The sequence below is a fragment of the Nothobranchius furzeri genome, chromosome 16 (genome assembly GCF_043380555.1).
Source record: "Nothobranchius furzeri strain GRZ-AD chromosome 16, NfurGRZ-RIMD1, whole genome shotgun sequence".
Taxonomy (NCBI): Eukaryota; Metazoa; Chordata; class Actinopteri; order Cyprinodontiformes; family Nothobranchiidae; genus Nothobranchius; species Nothobranchius furzeri.
In genome coordinates this window covers 20,851,053-20,869,146 of record NC_091756.1, presented here as the reverse complement: position 1 = coordinate 20,869,146, position 18,094 = coordinate 20,851,053, and the positions used below count along the sequence as shown (strand labels likewise).

Below are 18,094 nucleotides of genomic sequence, written 5' to 3'. Positions count from 1 at the left end.
AGCCGTCACACAAGCCAAAGTCAGTTTACCCACGAGTCAATCCGAACTAAAGTTTACTAAAACGAGAGATTAAACCCACAGCTAACAATACCGAGCACACGAGGAGAAGAGAGCACAATGAACCCTTCGCACCCACCATACCCTGTACCTTCTCCACGATTGAGGGCAGGAGAGAAGCTTTTAACAGCTGACCAGTGATTACAATTACACACAGCTGGGCATCTGGAACCGGGAGACAGGCGAGGCAGAAGCCACTGAGGCCATCCTGTGGCCGAAAAGGGGATGCGCATGTAACCCCCCCTTCCACAGAGAATAAATGGGGGGCTCCTAAAAGAGGCCAACAATTATGCCCAAAATACGAGGTCTCCCGCTGTCCATACACAAGAACTCTAACTAGCTCACCCTGGTCTTCATGGGAACGTGAAGAGGGGCTGATTAGCAGGGGCATTTCTTAAGCTGAAGGGCAATACCGTGTACTGTAGGAGGTTATCAGGAGTCACGAAAGCAGAGACCTTGGATGCAAAAGGGGTCAATGGGACTTGCCAATAGCCTTTCAAAAGGTCAAGTCTGGAGACAAAAGGAGCGGCACCCACACTATTGACACAGACGTCCACATGCGGCAAAGGGAACGAATCTGGAACCGTAGCAGCATTTGGATTACGGTAATCTGTGACGAACCTATGCGTACCATCGGGTTTGTTGTCTAACAAGCAGGGTGAACTCCACGCGCTGGTACTTGGTTTAGCCAAGCTGTTCTCTAGTAAACAGTTTACTTCTTGTCTCAACTCACGCTTATGAGGACTGGCGCGGTAGGGGTGCATCCTCACTGGGGTTGAGTCTGAAAGCGTAATGTCATGGGTGATGAGATGAGTCTGTGTAGGAACATCTGAAAATAGTTCAGGAAAAGAATGAACCAGACCCTGTAATTCCACCTGTTGAGAAGGTAAAAGGTGTTTCAAATGGTTAGACACGTTCTTAAGGGCTTCTGAATTGCACAGTCGAGGGATGGTAGGAGGACCCATGGTGAAGGCTGGTAAGGTCACATCAGAGTCGTCTGGAAGTTGAGTAACGACATGGGCGGCAGTGACACAGGACTGAGAGGGCGGGGACTCCCTCACACTAAACAGTTTGAGTTGATTTATGTGACAAACTTTTTCTGCGCATCAGAGGGTTTTTATTACATAGTTGCGCTTGTCCCAATTTTAACACAACTTCAAATGGACCCTCAAACTTAGGTGCTAACGAGGAGCCCACCGTGGGACTCAGAAGAAGGACTTTATCTCCTATTCGTAAAACACGGGAGGTAGACTTTTTGTCAAAATGGGCCTTCATAGATTCATGGTTGATGCATGGGGAAGTGCAGGTCTGTGGGGGAGGCTGAAGCAGGTAGGACAAGCAGGACAGCGTCGTCCTTAGACAGAAATGCACCAGGAACACATGAGTGATCTGCAAGCCCACGCTGAGAGCGTGGGGACGCAGGAGGAGCGGATCAGTAATCAACGCTCCCACTCTCATACATGCAGGAGACGGAGACGGGATGAGAGGTGCTGAGCTGAGCTGGATCTTCGAGACTGAGAAACGGAAAAACGGTGCGTCATGCCAGAGCTTGGTGTGACATAAGGGTGAAATAAAGCCTCTATTCTGAGCCATTGGTGTGTGTAGGGTCTGTTGTGTGTGACCCTGTGGTAGCCATCAGTGCTACATTCACATGAAAAGTCCTGCAGCAGTAAACTCAAGCTGTGTGCTGTCTGTTCAACAATTTCACCTCCATCCATGAGCGACATGAGGACACATTTCTGTTGGGAGCTATTTAGAAAAAAGTCACAAGAAAACAAAGAAAATTGTCTGCATGTTAACTCGCTGTAACTGAAGTGGTGCCTGCTATGATCTTATGATGGTGGTTCTGAACCCTGACTAGGGCTGGGCGATATGGGAAAAATAGAATATCACGATTTTTCCAATATTTTATCACGATTTTTTATCCATGAATAGCATAACTTCAATTGCGTATTAAAGAAGTGAAACACTGAATGAATAAACATTTATTCATATTAGGGATAATCAGCACAGTGCTAACACACTTATATTTTAAACTCACACCAGAGATGATAAAAGCCCTGAGAGAAACAATTACAAAAATCAGTTTTTCTAATTTTTCAAGTAACTTAACATAAATTAAAATCGTAAACATATTTAAAGTGCAAACATTAACTTGTTCAAAATACTATGTAGCTCCCAGTTGCTCATGTAGTGGATAGTTAAGCTCAAATACGGCTCTGATGTGCGGCTGGACCAGAGATCGCTTGTGGTAGCAAAAAACTACGCATTCTGAATATTTTCTGCAACGCTCACTTTGCGTTCAGCGTACATGCGTGGAATGGCGGTGTTCGAAAAATACTTGCGGCTGGAAATCTCATAGCGCGGACCCAATATTCTTATTATTTTCTTAAATCCCGCTCCTACTGTTCGCACGGGACACAAATCTTTAACCAAGTGGTACGTCACGCTGTTCCATCGTCTGCTGCCTCTGTCGTAGGGAGTGTTTTGTGTGTTTCTGTTAGCGTTTGCTGCCTGGAAGAAGCACTAGCCGCTGCAGCCGCAGGCTTTAGCTTTAGCTGCCAGCTGGCTCTCATTGTATTGTTTGGGATGCCTTCTTTGCAAGTGATTAAACAAGTTTGTGGTGTTGCCATCACTTGCCTTGATGCTCTCCTTGTAAATGACGTTTCGCTGCTCTTTGTCATCTGGTGAAAAACCAAACCAGTTCCATATAACGGACGAGGCGTTCCTCTTCGGAACGAAAACCTCGTTGTCGCTCTCAGCTGAAGCCATGTTTGTTCACACACAGGTGAAAACAAGCGGGGCACTAATATATTACTATGACTCACTCTGATTGGTTAAGGGTCAAACAAAGGCGTGTCATTCGACTGGGGTAAGTTCCCTTTTCATTCAGAGGCAGAATTTCAACAGCAGAGCTGTGAATCGTGATAAAACGGTCTCTCAAAAATGACAGACCGTCAGATGTGTAGATCGTAAAAAGGTTTAAAATCGTCATATCGCCCAGCCCTAACACTGACAGTGACAAACTATCTCCAACATTAAAGCTGATGCAGTGGAAAATACAGGAAAGTTTGGGTGACCTAGTTTGACCTCTTTCCTGTATAAAAACAAAAACTCACTACCATGGTGCTGGTGAATTTTGTAGGTCCATAATGAGCATCAACACAACCATCAGAACATGCAAGATTCATGTGGCTGCTCACAGACACTGCTGTTTTTTACTTGATGAATAAACATTCATAATAACGTCACTTCGTATTGTTTAGAAAACCAGGGTTGCTTTTTCTCTGTAGTCATTTAAACCGCCGCATTCTGAACATCCCCCTTGATAAAAAAGAGCTGATGCTTTAGTCTTTGACTGAACCAGAAGCAAATGTACCCTACACCTGTTATGTCTTCACTTTACTATACACCCATCACTAGTCACAATCACCCAACAGTCCACATGGCCTCCATTCACAAATCTAAAACAACCTCTCCTGCCGGCAGCAGCAGCCCCACTCCAGCTGGCCAATCAGAAGACAGAGTAACACAACGGTTACCAGCCGCTCCTTTCAGACCCACTGGTCCGAGACCTGTTAGTGTTCCTGTAGAACCCGCACACAAACACTGGATCTTTACATAAAGATGACCCCGACAGTTCTGCACAACAGGGTCAAAGTCTTCATAACTGCTCATTAGGATCTGGAGTCCTCACGTTGTCTGTGTTCTTGCATGTCCCCCACCACCCCAACCTCCGTCAGGCCGCTTTGGCTGTCAGCAGAATTATACAGGCCACAAAATAAGTTCATGGTCCCAAGGTGTAACGGGAAGGTGTGAAGTGAAGTGACTGAGAGCAACACTTGAGGTTTTGATTAGGCTAAATAAATCTGCTGGAGTTAAGGCGTCTACAGTGTGTAAATTCAGTGTGACATGCAATCTGGGTGCCATAAAAGCCATTTCACCTTCTGTTCTGATGAGGTGTGCTGCTGAGGACTTGTTTTACGGATGCAATTTTCACCCAATGTTTCCCTCGGTGACACTAAGCTGTTGTGTTTTGCTCCACAGAGCCAATGAGGTCCTCTTAATATTGACAGCCTCGGCATGTTATGAGGATATTTGCCCTTTGTGTCTTTTGGACAAATTAGGGCATTTTTGGATTGTATTTGTTTATGAACAGAAATCTGAATTCTGTTTGCTGTAAACAGAGATAAAAAATGCACATGAATGTGATGCAGAAGACAGTTTAAGGGTCAAAGGTCATGAGCCCCACAATCTCATGGAAGAACATGCTCCTTAGTCTTGTTGTTCTGGCTTTGAGCCTGCTCAGTCGTTTGTAGGCCGGAGACAAGAGGCACCAATGCTCAGAAATACAAACAATCAGGGAGAGTTTGTTTCAGATAATTTAATCAGGATTTAAAATTATAAAGAGAATCCAGACATGAACAATATTTCCCATTTGAAACAAAATCAAACATCTTTGCCAGCTGAGTGTTAGTGTGGGAAGAAACTCCTGAGGGTAAACCCAAAAATCACTGATGGCCTGAGACCAGTTGTGGGGATCTTACATTTAAAAAGTAGTTAGTTTTAGTAAGAAGTTACTTTTTCCAAAAGTAATTGAGTTAGTAACTCAGTTACCTCATTCTAAAAGTAATTAGTTACCTAGAAAAGATACTTTAACATTACTTTTATTTTCTATAAGATTCAAGATCATTTGTCATGCACAGGTGACCGCTCACGTAGGGAGGTGGTAAAATTTAAGAAAGTTGTGTTCAGGCTGGAGATCACACCAGACTCACTGCTGCAGGCGTGAATCTGCGGGTCTGCAGCCATCTCCTTCTTGGCGTGACAGCGGGACTTCCCATGTAAAGAATGTCCTCTCACCTGATTGTCAGATCATTAATTCTTCGTCATGATCTTTTATTCAATTCTCATTCAATTCAATTCAGTTTATCTTCCCATTATCCTCCAGTAATCCAGCTGGAAACAGTTAGCGTTTCTGGTCATTCTCAGAATATGTCACACCTGCTCTGGTGTTAAACGTTAGTAAATTTAAGTCCTAGATCATATTTGTGCCTCTTCTACTGAAATTTTTAAGCATTTTTATTCATATATATGTTTTTACTACGTTATGAGTAAAATTGTATAAACAAGTGAAACTGGAAAAAGTAGAATCTGGTGCAAAGACCATTTATTTCAGTAATTCAACTAAACAGAGAGACAACATAAAGGCTCGGGAACACTGCAGGTGTTTTCTATTTGCAATTATACATGTTTGCTTATTTATGTTTATGTTTATGTTTGTTAATTTGGCAGACGCTTTTATCCAAAGCGACTTACAATCTATAACCTATAGGGCACGTTGTGATCTGTGGGGGAAACCGGAGTACCCGGAGGAAACCCACGCATGCATGGGGAGAACACGCAACTCCACGCAGAAAGGCCGCAGCCGAGTTTCAAACCTGCAAACTTTGTGCTGCGATGCAACCGTGCTAACAACTGCACCACCATGCAGCCCGTCTTGGGTCTGATTTCATATCACACAGTGACATTTGAATGATTAAATGCATTTTTTTAGAAATTGAAAAGCTTTAGTTCACAGTAATAATAACCATGTCCACTGTTTGTCTGATGTCTGGGGGCAGTATAGATTAATAATCAGACAACACGCCCAAACAGCTGAAGCTATTCTGCAGTCTGTGGCCATTTATAGAGGCTTGGAGCTACTCGTGACTCTGGATTTAAACGGGATGAAATGATTTGGGAAAACGTTGTTGAAAATGTAAGCAGCCAGCATATAAGTGAAAGACAGAAAACAGCCATTACTCTGGCGACACAAACAGATGCAGCCTCAGAGCACACTAAGACGATATCTAGCTCCACCCTGAGCTCCAGTTGCGTCTGTCCAAATGAAACCACTGGATGGCCGAAGAAGGTGTGTGTGTGTGTGTGTGTGTGTGTGTGTGTGTGTGTGTGTGTGTGTGCAGGCCCGGAGTGGCTAATCGGGAGGGTCTGGAGAATTCCCGGTGGGCCGCGCGATGTTTGGGCCGCATGGGCCGGTGCTCTCGTTTTTGTTTTTTATCATTTTATTTTTATTTTTGGGTGCCGGTGTTCAGTCATGGCACTGAGGCCGCCGGGCTGATCTCATACGCTCCTCCCGGCTGTCTCTACCTGCAGGCTGCAGCTCGTTTTTTTTTTCTTTTTCCCCCATATGCGCCTGTGCGCACCACGTGACCACGCAGTTGACGGAAAGATGGAAAGTAGAAAGAGCAAGGGTGGCGCGGAGGAGGCAAGAATTAAAAAGAGGAAAGCGCTGGAAACAGATGCAGCTAAATGTGCAAAAATGAGCACCTTTTTTTCTCAAACAAGCTTGCGGTCTTTAACTTCAAATGAAGATAAAACGGGTAAGGCAAGTCAAGATGTTAAACTTTACCGGCTGCAAATCACCATTCAAGTTAATTAAGCATCAATAATGAATTATATGGCGTCATGACATAACGTTATGTAATATAGTTAACAGTATGATGTGACTGATGCCACCAAACTGTCTTGTAGCCCCTCAGAGTCAAACACAAGATCCAGTAGGCCTAATAAGCACCAGACAGAAGCCCACCATTCCAGAGCGGACATGTACAGGTAGGATTATTGAGTCAGTGAACTGAATATTATTAAAATTAATATGATGAAGGCTATTTGTGTAGCCTGGCTCTATATGAAAGTGTCCTAAAATGCTAGATGATTCAGCATTGATCAGAAAGCGTGTAAAAAAGGAAAATGAATGCTGAATTGTGACCATTTTCACACAGTGTGATTTAGTGTCAGAAGAAGAGCCAGGAGCCAGCAGTGAGGGTATTGCCCCCGTTGGGATAGAAGGTGAGCCAACTCATGTGCAAACATCAGTTTCATTATAATAATTTTAATGTCCAAATAGTAGTGACCTGATGTATTTTTATTAGTAAATGCACAAAGCCCACAACAGATCGCTATTAGAATGAAAGTAAAATGAAATAAGCCTGCATATTTTGCCATAGAAAATATTTTAATTGGTTACAAAAAATGTGTTTTCCATATCAAATGTGCTAAAGCTTTACAGATGATTATTTTAATTGTGTGCAGGCGAGTCTAGGGAAACTGGAAAAAGTGTGAAAGGGAGTGCTGAGTCATTTCATTTTAAAGGTTTGAAAATCTCAGAACAGCTGTTTGAACAGAAGGTGGATTGTTATATTGTTAGAGAATGTGTTGTAAAGAACAATGTTGGAGATGTGCACTGATGTTCAAATAAACCTACATTGTAAAGCAACTCTTTCTTGCACTGAATTACAAGGCTTTACCGAGTAGTGTGCTTTTGTAGACTATACATATAAAGTTCTAACATGATTTTAATAATAATTCGTTAAGTGGGCCGGTCTGGGGTCTGAAACTCCAGGGCTGAAAATGTGTCCCACTCCGGCCCTGTGTGTGTGTGTGTGTGTGTGTGTGTGTGTGTGTGTGTGTGTGTGTGTGTGTGTGTGTGTGTGTGTGTGTGTGTTTTCCATCTCAGACAGCATTCCTTTCATACCCTTATTGTTTCCCTTCCTGTCAAAAGCAGCAGACCTAATGACCCCACACTAATTGCACTGTGTCAATATTGTAGCATTAGATTCCCACAACGCTCATCTAATATGCACAGAGTGGAACGGCTCATTAAAACTCAATACAAAGTGGTTGTTGACCATGAAGACATAACACTGCAGGGTGTCAGCTTCCCTTATTTTTATGATTAAAATGTACATTACAGTTACGGAATTCTCGCGCTGCTCTGGGTGACTGTTGGAGTAGCTCTGTTAACTACATGTAAGTTTTGCCGTTTTTGGACATTTTTTTCTTCTACCATCTTAAGAAAAACTGTATTTTTTGGACCTTTTACTTTTCTGTTTCTGGTTCTGTGAAGCTTAGAGGATTTTTACTGCTATTTTTTCACTTTTTGAGCATTTGTTATGATGTGTAACCATAGCAACAAGCTGGTTTACAATTGGGAGCAGCTGATTAACATTGAAAAGGCTGAAATAATACCTCAACTGAAGTCACAAATCCCAAATGAGCTAAAACGCAAGAAGTGGGTGCAGAGCGGGAGCAAAATGGAGACAGAGAAAGAGGAAATTAAAACCATCTCTTCCATTGATTATAATGGGCAATGTGAGATCCCTGGCCAACAAGATGGAGGAACTCCAAGCCCTTTCAAGGACTCAGCCAGAGTATCGGCTGTGTAGTTTTATGTGTTTCACTGAGACATGGCTGCAGGACCATATCCCCGATTCCACTGTGATTGACTGTACGAGCAGACAGAGATCTGAAGAGGAGTGTGAAAAGAAAAGGAGGTGGAGTGGCAGTGCTTGTCAACCACAGATCGTGCCATCCCTGTCATGTTTCAGTGAAATGTCGTCTCTGCAGCCCAGATGTTCAACTCTTGGCAGTAAGTTGTCGCCCATATTATTTGCCAAGAGAGTTCACCGGTGTTGTTTTGGCAACCGTTTATATTCCACCTTCAGCCATTGCTGAAAATGTATGTGATGCCATCAGTTCTGTTGTTGCTAAGCTACAAACCCAGCACCCCAATACATTTGTGGCTATATCTGGTGATTTTAATCATGCCTCTCTCTCTGCTACACTTCCAACATTTCAACAGTTTGGCAGCTGCTCCACCAGAGAAAACAAGACATTGGATTTGTGTTATGCAAATGTAAAGAATGCATACATGTCCAAAACAACACCTTGTCTGAGACAATCAAATCACAATCTTGTTTTTCTCAGCTCAGAATACAAACCACTTGTTCAAAGGCAACTTGTGACAAGAAGAACTGTGAGAAAATGGTCACAGGACGCTGAAGAAGCCCTGCAGGGTTGTTTTGAGACCACAGATTGGATGACTCTTTGACAAGGATATGAAGGGGACATCAATGCCATGACTGCATGTGTCACTGACTATATAAATTTCTGTGCGGACAACATCATACCCACCAGAACAGTGAGATGCTTCGCTAACAAACCCTGGATCACCAGTGAACTGAAGAATCTGCTAAATGAGAAAAAAAGCCTTCAAGGAGGGAGACAGGAAATTATTGAGGAGTATACAGAAGCAACTGAAGATCAAGATCAGAGACAGCAAAGAGGCACTGTGAGAGTCATGTTCTTTGATTTCTCCAGTGCATTTAACACAATTCACCCTGATGTACTTTGCCAGAAACTCCAGAAGACACAGGTGGGGGCCTCAACTATTGCCTGGATTAAAGACTACCTGACAAACAGACCACAGTTTGTGAGGCTGAAGAACTGCACATCAAACCAGGTGATCAGTTACATTGGAGCACCACAGGGTACTGTACTCTAACCAATCCTTTTCACCCTGTACACCTCAGACTTCCAGTACAAATCAGAGACCTGTCATCTACAGAAATACACGGATGACTCTGCAGTTGTCAGGTGCATCAGAGATGGACAGCTGAGTACTGTGTAAACAATCATCTGACCTTGAACGTGAACAAAACAAAGGAGATGATTTTAGACTTCAGAAGAAACAGGGTGGAGTCAAACACTGTTTCCATCATGGGAGAAGAAGTGGAGGCGGTTGAGGAATACAGATACCTTGGAGTTCACCTGGACAACAGACTGGACTGGAGAAAGAACAGCAAAGCCGTTTACAAGAAGGGACACATTAGACTGCACTTCTTTAGGACGCTTAGGTCCTTCAATGTCTATAGCAAGATACTGCAGATCTTCTACAAGTCTGTTGTTGAGAGTGTAATCAATTCAGCCATCGTCTGTTGGGGTAGTAGCATCAGAAGCAGGGACCTGAAAAGGCTCAACAGCCTAATAACAAAGGCTGGTTCTGCTCTGGGGACGACTGTGGAACCACTGGAGGAGATAATGCAAAGAAGGATTCTCCAGAGAATCAAGAAAATTATGGACAACCCTGAGCATTCTCTTCACAAGACTGTCCAACAATGGAAGAGTGTCTTCAGTCAGAGGCGTCTTCAGTTTTGCTGAAACACTGACCGCTACTGGAGATCCTTCCTGCCAATAGCCATTGTAATATACAACAACTCTTTGATGACTTGATTATTATTATTATTCTGTGCTACTACAGCAATCAATTTCCCTCTGGGATTAATAAAGTATTTTTGAATCGAATTGAACATTTATTCCCACAAAATTACAGAACAGTAACCAGTAATGCTACCGGGAGCATTGCCCTAAATTCTGTTAACAAATAAAATAATTCCACATAAATTATCATTTGATGCAACACTGACTGGGATGTAAAGAGTAATAGAATTTGATATACTATATAATGTTATAAAAAATATATGTAAAGTGTAAGAACATTGAACATAAAATCAGTCTCTGGGGGCGGGGCCGCTGCAGGCAGGTCCGCTGAGGTGACTGGAGGCGGGGCTGCAGCAGGTTCTCTAGGGCTGCTGAACTGTCTAGGGGCGAGGCAGCTGCAGGCGGGGCCACTGAAATCTTTGGGGGTGGGGCCACTGAAATCTCTTGAGGCGGAGCCGCTGCAGGCGGGTCCGCTGAAGGGACTCGAGAAGGGGCTGCTAGAGGCGGGGCCGCTGAAGTCTCTGGAGGCAGGCCGCTTCAGGCGGGGCTGCTGATGGGACTGGAGGCGGGGCTGCTGAAGTCTGTGGGGGCGGGGATGCTGCAGGCAGGGCTGCTGAAGTCGCTGGGGGCGGGGCAGCTGCAGGCAGGGCCGCTGAGGAGACTGGAAGCGGGGACGCTGGGGAGACTGGAGGTTGGACAGCTGCAGGTGGGGCCACTGAAGCCTCTGGGGACGGGGCTGCTGCAGGCAGGACCTCTGAGGACACTGGAGGCGGGGTCGCTGTAGGCAGGACCGCTAAGGAGACTGCAGACGGGGTCGCTGAGGGGACTGGAAGCAGAACCACTGCAGGCGGGGCTACTGAGGGGACTCGAGGCATGGCAGCTGCAGGCGGGGCCACTGAGGGCACTGGAGGCGTGGCCACTGCAGGCAGGGCCGCTGCAGGCGGGGCTGCTGAAGTCTCTGGGGGTGGGGCTGCTGCAGGCGGGGCCACTGAAGTCTCTGGGGGCAGGGCCGCTGCAGGCGAAGCCGCAGAAGTCTCTGGAGGTGTCTCTTGGAGAGCAAGGGCAGATAGGGTCTCCAACTGGAACTCCTTGAGGCTGAGGAGTTGACAGAGCTGGACCAGCTTAGACTGGAGCTAGACTAAATGATAAATGATAAATGGCCTGCACTTGTATAGCGCCTCTCAGAGTAAGGACTCCAAAGCGCTTTACACTACAGTGTATCATTCATCCATTCACACACATTCACACACTGATGGTGATGAGCTACAGTGTAGCCACAGCTGCCCTGGGGCGCCCTGACAGAGGCGAGGCTGCCGAGCACAGATGCCACCGGTCCCTCCGACCACCACCAGCAGGCAAGGGATGACGCAGTCAGGGTGAGGAGGAGGAGATTTTTAAATTCGAACGGCTGTTGCTCACTCCCCCGCCCTTCCTGAAAGAGCCGAAAGCCACACCTCCCAATGTGCACGCGCAGGAAAAGCAGAGTCAACATCGAAGCATAGCTTCTTGTAATAGAGCTGAGCTAGTGTTAGCAATGGAGTTATCTGAGGTAAGAAAGTTGTATTTAACCAGCACATTAAACACTTACTGTTTACAAAAGGCATTTTATAAAGAATATCTATAAATATATTTATATTTTAAAATACCAGTAACAGTTGGCAACAGTTGTAAATAAAATTAATCCTATCAAATTGTTAGCATTTTATTACAAGAAACTAGCTTATTTTTAATTGCTTTGCCATTCAAGATGGGATGAATATATGAAAGCATATAAATAATTTATGTGGAAATCATGAATAAACACTGCATTCTGTGTAGTCCTCCTATAATCATGGTTGTTTTCATAGGGTTTCTGTTTATTGTTGGTTTAGCCCAAATTTTGACTAGATGTAAACCTGATCTGTGTCAAAATTGATTAATATGCAAGAGTACTTTTTATATTAGTATAATTTTTTTTATTCTAATACAATTTAGAGTTCAGTGATTGAGGAATCCTCTGAGGAAGAGTTTGAACCTCCTATTGCATCCTCAAGACGTGGTGCAAAAAGGAGATGCCCACCATCATCTCAAAGCCGTGGTGCATCCAGAGGCCGTGGTGTGTCTAGAGGTCGTGGTGCATCCAGAGGCCGAAGAAGTGTGAGACACTCAGCTGTGGACCTTGGAGATGAAGATCTCTCTCGAGTTCGGAATCTTTGTTCCGAGCGAATAGACTTTGAACGTGTAAGCATAACTGTTGCTGTAGCATCTCTTTCCACTTTTGTAGCAACACATACAGAACCTGAACCCTCAGCAGGCTATTGACATCCTTACCATGGTGCTGGACAGACACTGGTGTTCTCTTTGATGTACTTGCCCTCTCTGGTCCACCTGCCACAACACCTCCAACACCCAATCAACCTTCATGGTGTTTATGCTCCCACTTCAGAGATATGCCAGCTGATTTGCAAAAGAAATGCTGTCAACAGCCTCCCCAGACCTGTATTTCAACTGTACCACACATGGAGGAGTTTATTCTGCAAAATTCCCTGACCCCAATGGTAACTACACTGGTTTTATTCCAAGACAATTGTAAATAAATGTATATATTTGATATTTTACATAAGTTTGTTTTTATATATTTTTGTTTGATGCTCTAATAAAGTGTTCTAAAGCACAACTCTGTGTTTCATTTGTAAAAATACCATACATTTTAAAACTCCTGCACAACAACAAAAAATTATGTCTACCTCCAACATTTTACATAAATTTTTAAATTATTAGTCCTTATTTCCCCAAAATATATCTTTATTTTCAAAAAATAAATAAATAAAAACAGGAAACAAAAATAAAGAAGGTTTTGGGTTTTCTCTTGCCTCCCCCAACACCTATGTCTGTGGCAAAGTTTTACCTGTAAATAAAAACTAAACTCAATTAGATATGGACTATTGTGTGGAAGATGTAAGGCACATAATGTTTTATTTTACCATCACCGCAAGTCCGTAGGTGTTGTAGAAGTTCCTCTATTGATGGTGCAGGGACTCAGGACAGCAAACCATAACGCCTTGGATCCTCAGGCCTTAGCTTGTAGCGTCGAGGAAGACCTTTCTTGCTTGTCAAACATCGGTCAGTTGCTTCTGGGATATTACAGTCATGAACTGTATCCTCTATGTTAATTTCTTGCAGAGTCTCAAGTTGTAATGTTTTTTGTAATGCTGCTCCAGTCCTGTGAACAAAAGCTTTTCATTAACTATGCGCTATTGCAGTTTTATAGAATGTTAAACAAAAAGAATTACCTAATGTGTATATAAGGTGTGTAGTCCTCATCACCGCTGTCATCAGTACCGCTGTCCATCTCGATGGTTTCATCCTCCTCTGAAGACGAATCAACTTCTGTTTCTCTGTTTGGTGACCATGTGTCATCTGATGACTATCCTGAATATACACAATATAAAGTTTTTAGTATGGAAAATTAGACACATTTTATTAACATCTGAATACTTACACATAGTTTTGAATATTGTTGAACTCTTCCTTTTCAATGTTTGCTTCAATTCCCACACAAGATAACCTAAAAAAGTAATTATTGTTTACTTTTCCTGACAAATGTGACAGCCAAATACAGATACAACCTTGTACTTACATTTGTGAAGATCCTTCTTTTTTAGTTTCACCTTGTTCCATCACCTCCTCCAAATTATCATCCCTATGAAAATAAAATACAAGCACAAGAATATGATTAGAATCAATACATATTTTGTCATTTTGAAGGTAATAGACCTCGTCTATTGGCCGTCATCATCACCCTCTCCTTATTTTTCTCACTCTACTTATTACGCATTTCTCTGTATCCACTCAATTCCTTCTTTCAAATAATTTCCTGTCTCTCTCTTTACATTTTAAAAACACAATTGTGTTATTTTTTTCTCATAAACTTTGAAATAAAAATATAATTTTTTAAATATGTTTAATTTTGTTGTTGTGTAGTGCCTCTAGAGTTTTATCTTGAGAGGCGCTATATAAAATGTAGTTTTACTATTTATTTCTATACATTTTTTATAGTCATTCATTATCCCATTTCTAGAATTTTTTCGAAATAATCCACCACTAACTTAAAACAAACAGAGGCAAAATTATAATATTCCTGGTAGGTTTTTACGCAGCTATTTACCTTTCAGATGATTCTCCATGAATGTTAGACAGAGCTGGCACTGGTGTTGGAGAAATAAACAGTTGGTGTTTCAATGGTGTAGATGTTGATGCTTCATATTTGGACTGATGACTGTAAAAAACAAAGCCCAAAAATTAGTGATCACAAGCTAAACAAGTCTCCCCAGCCTTCACAGATTTTTGCACGAGCTGATTATCATTCCTTTTATTTTAATATGGAGTTTTCACGTAGGTAAGACCACAAACTCAGACAGTAATCTGTACACGTGGCCCACCCAGGTTAGCACAATATGTCTTTCGGTGCTAATGGAAACGTAAGGTTTTGGATACGTTCCTGATCAATCACACCTAATTCTAACTGCTGAATCATCTCCTCAGACTTCTACAAGTGCTACATGAGCTGCTGATTACTCATTTTAATCAAACACGCAGCTCAGGAAAGTGTAAACATCTAATTCAGCTTTCAAGATGCTAACTGAACCCCGTTAACGGGGAAGTTATAAACAAGAGCTTAAAACAATATACTGATGTGGCCTATAGTTAAACGCCACACTAATCATTAGCTCCCATATAAACAAAAAACTAAAACCCCCTTTCGTTACTCAAATTTCTACCAAATATAGCATAAATAGTTTGACTAGCATCGATTCATGTCGACTTAGCATTCAAGCTAATGCTACATTAGCCAATAGGACACCAAGCATCATGGACGTCACTAGGATTGAGATATAGGGGGGGCTTAGCCCCAGGAGCTTGACCTTGAACATTTTTTTCATATCCTGCAAAAACTTTGTCAATTAATTCATTATCTGAAGAACATTTAACAAAACCTATTATTTTATCACTTTCTTTTCCTTTCCTACCTTTGTGCATTTTCTCTCTTCTTTTTATAAATAATAACACTTAATCAGTTCATTAGTGGGGTCTATGTTGAAGAAAGATTTTATATCAGTCCATTAAAAATTAGATATGTTATATTTCCAAATAAAGCTATTCATTTCAGTCTACTGCACTTAACAGGGGGAAATGTTGTAGTCATTTGTTTAATTACAACTTGCTTAATTATAAATGTTACTGAAATATGACAAAGAACAAATGAATAATTGTCAAACTTTTATTCTGCCAAATGAGTGTGCAGTTGACAGTTTTAATATATGAATAACACTGAAAGGAGTATGTAATTAACAATTACAAGACAAAATAACAGTATATATAAAAATGAGGGCTGGGACTTGATTAAAATTTTTAATCTAATTAATTAGAGGCTTTGTAATTAATTAATCTAAATTAATCGCATTGTAATCGTTCAGGAAAATGTGCTCTCAAAGCAAAACTTAATTAAAATTATGAGACAGAAAATTAAACATTAGACATAGTTATTACTGTAAAACTAAAGCTTTTAATAAAAAAATGCATTTTAATTAATCAAATGTCACTGTGTGATATGAAACAAAACCCAAATCAACTCAAATTTATAATTACAAATAGAAAACACCTGTAAAGGGTTCCCGAGCCTTTAAATAGTCTCTCTGTCTAGTTGAATTACTGAAATAAATTTGACTTTGCACCAGATTCTAATTTTTCCAGTTTCATTTGTTTGTATAATTGGGAGTTTTTATTAGCATTTCTACTCATAATGTAGTAAAAACACATAAATAATAATCCTTCAAAATGACAGTAGAACAGGCACAAATATGATCTAGGACTTAAATGTACTAACTTTAAACACCAGAGCAGGCGTGGCATATTCTGAGAATGATCAGGAACACTAACTGGTTCCAGTTGGATGACTGGAGGTTGATGGGATGATAAAAGATCATGGCGAGGAAATAATGATCTGACGAACAGGTGAGCGGACCTTCCTTATATGGGAAGTTCTGCTGTCACGTTAAGAAGGGGATGCTGCAGACCGATCACAACTTCCTCGTTCCTCGCTGCCCCTGATACACTTAAGCATCCGTCCCTTAGCTCATGACAGCTTCAACACACCTCGCTGCTTAATGATAGTAATGCATGCGATGATGTTTAGACAGAGACTCGTCTCAGAAACGTATAACTCCCCGACAGAATTGTTTAGAAAATCATCAGAAAAGTTTCAGAGTGTTTCTGTTTTAACGTAAACTTGTTTTCAACTTTAAGACACGTTGTTTGTGATTGTTTACAGAGTAGTGAGAACACGGAGCGTTCTCACAGAGGCAGCCAGGTGCCACTCGTTTGTCTGACTACTTTCATAAACTACTGCTAGGACACAGACTTATTCTGTCTGGTGCTTTCAGCGCTGCACAGATGTTACGTAAATGTTAAAAATATAGCTTACCGCAACTTTTGTAAAGTTTCCGGTGCCACCGGGCGGGCAGCTGCAGCAGAGACGATCTCTGAAAAATGTCCGCGACACGGACTCCGTTGTTGTCTGGAAGTTTGTTTTTTTCAAGTTAAGAAAAGAGGCGGACGGGTTTCCTAAATCCTGCATCAGTCCAAGCAAGCCAACTTCTTTCTGTTTTTATTCCGTTAGTAGCCATTAGCACTGTGCATTGTTGTGTGCGTCAGTGATATTCTGTCTACGAGGAAGTCGTGCAATGACAAAGGTTCCGCCATGCTCGAAATGCAAGCTGCGATTAAATCATGCGTGACATTTTTTTAACGTGTCGTTTTTTTCTAATTAATCATAATAACGCGTTAAAGTCCCAGCCCTAAAAAAACTCAAAATGATAGGGGGGCTTGTGAATATTTTAGGGGGGCTGAAGCCCCCCTAAAACGGACCTAACGACGTCAGCGCCAAGCATACAAAGCGTGTTTGCTCTATTACTTCTTTCAGTGAAAGAAAGATTATAAGTAAATTTATCCGAAAAACAATAAATAACTTACCTGTCTAAAAGATACTTTGCCAACTCTTCATCCATTTTCAGGCCGTGTAGATCACGAAAATCTCTCCATCGTGTGTAAAACAATCTCCAATGTAAATTCTACTCGACTGTCTCAAACGTCTTACAGCCACTTTTGAAGAAGGGCTTTTAAACTTTCTAAATGTTTTTTGAGATGTGGAAGGCAGTCGAGGAATCGGTAATTTGGGGTTTTGTTGCTCCATGTTTCTGCAGTAAGCCGAGTGAGGCGCGTGACACTATTGTGTGCTGAGATCTGCTCGTGCTCGATGATTGACAGCTGCCCCCTGGTGGAAACGCAGCGCTATTGGTCAACGCGTTAGGCTTGCAGAAATATTGGCTGAGCTCTACAGGGCAGGGGAGGGACTTAGGAGACAATTGAAATACTAAAGATTATTTACTTTTTTTGATAAAATTGGGTCAGATGGTCAAAATCAAACATTTTTAAAGTTATTCTACATTTAAATGTTGCAGACTGTGCCTTTAAGTGTTTTGCCCAAGGACACAACAGCAAAATTATCTGTCCGGAGCCAGGATCGAACCTGCAACCTTCCGATTACTAGACAACCCACTCAACCTGCTGAGCTTCTGCTGCCTACCTGACTAACTCCGTCGGGTGGCTTGCAGGCGGGGACGCTGAAGTGACTGGAGGCAGGGCCACTGCTGGAGTCTCTAGAGGTGGTGCTGCTGCAGACGGGGCCACTGAAGTCTCTGGAGGTGCCTTTTGGAGAACTAGAGCAGATAGGGTCTACAACTGGAACTCCTGGAGGCTGAGGAGTTGACGGAGCTGGACCAGCTAAGACTGCAGACCGGCGAACTCCATCGAATCGCCTGCAAGCTTGGTTCCTTGGTCTGTTGTCGAGGAAGGTGCTGACTGCACTGGAGACGGAGGCTGGGGGGTCCAAGCTGGCGTGCAGAGCAGGGGCCTGTGAGGTGGGTGGCACCACTCT

At 42.4% G+C, this 18,094-nt stretch overlaps 1 long non-coding RNA gene across 1 annotated transcript; it reads left to right on the top strand.

Annotated features, from left to right (window-relative positions):
* The first annotated feature begins 5,380 nt into the window (after positions 1-5,380).
* Positions 5,381-7,336, top strand: LOC139063475 (uncharacterized). Its single transcript, XR_011516820.1, has 2 exons — positions 5,381-6,672; positions 6,843-7,336. It is a non-coding gene; the product is annotated as an uncharacterized lncRNA (long non-coding RNA).
* The last annotated feature ends 10,758 nt before the right edge of the window (positions 7,337-18,094 follow it).